Source organism: Penaeus monodon, chromosome 19 (genome assembly GCF_015228065.2).
Source record: "Penaeus monodon isolate SGIC_2016 chromosome 19, NSTDA_Pmon_1, whole genome shotgun sequence".
Taxonomy (NCBI): Eukaryota; Metazoa; Arthropoda; class Malacostraca; order Decapoda; family Penaeidae; genus Penaeus; species Penaeus monodon.
In genome coordinates, this window is record NC_051404.1 from 23,831,882 (window position 1) to 23,832,882 (window position 1,001).

Consider the following 1,001-nt stretch of genomic DNA (forward strand, 5'->3'; position numbering starts at 1 on the left):
CCACGATAAGGTGACTCATCACAGGGGACGCGGCCTGAGTCGGCAGGAGGGGAGGGGCGCCGCAGGAAGCTTGCTCCTTCGCAGCGAGGAGTCCCTCGGTTTTCTCACGCACGATAACCCTTACAGCCACAGTGGATGTATTTCTTTCTCACCCCGGGGAAGGAAAACAATACCCGGAAGAGTAAGTAGGACCTTCTCGTCGTCTTAGAACCCTCTTCCCTTTACTTTCTCTGGCCTTCGGAGTCTTTCATCGGTCTGGTTTCGACATACCTAAAGACCATTTCTAGAGCTGTAAACGTGCGTTCATTCGTCAAACTCTTGACTCTCTTTGGTACCACGACACGGAGAATAAAGCGCTTACAACACAATTTAAATAGCACATCATTGCTGTGAAGCCTGCCACTCTTGCCATCTGGCGTGCCGCATCAGCTCACATTGTCAGCCTAAGGGGAATCTCAGAAGGGCTAGACGAGAACGAGCGGCATGCTCGGCCTGAATCCTTGCCGGATGGCACGGCTTGCTAGGACTCCCACAATCATTCCACAAATTTCGAGAAACGTCGATGGCGCGGAGAATTGCTAGCAGCGCCCTTGGTCTGTGTGTAGTGATCAGATTTATTTTTTGAGGAGAGGCTAGACGGCGTTAATTTTGCCAGTGTTACAAGTTTTACCTAGAAGCTTAAATCACAAACAGGAACAGCAAGAAATGAGATACATCGAAATAAGAAGGGGAGGTTAATATTTAGGAAGTTCTTGGGAAAATATGCAAATACGCGAATGTTCCCCAAGACCTCCCTCCCGCCAAGCCCAACCCCCTCTCACTCCCCCACCCGACCCTCTAGCCGCGACCGGGCCGAGGGCGGCGCGGCGGGGAGCCCTCGCCCGAGTGTGCCTCATTCAGCCTCTGCCTCGCGAGCGCACAGCTATCGCCACGCGCTCTCGAGGGCGCGCGTCAGATCCCCGAGCGAATTTCAGGAAAACTGCTCCACACACGTCTCTAGT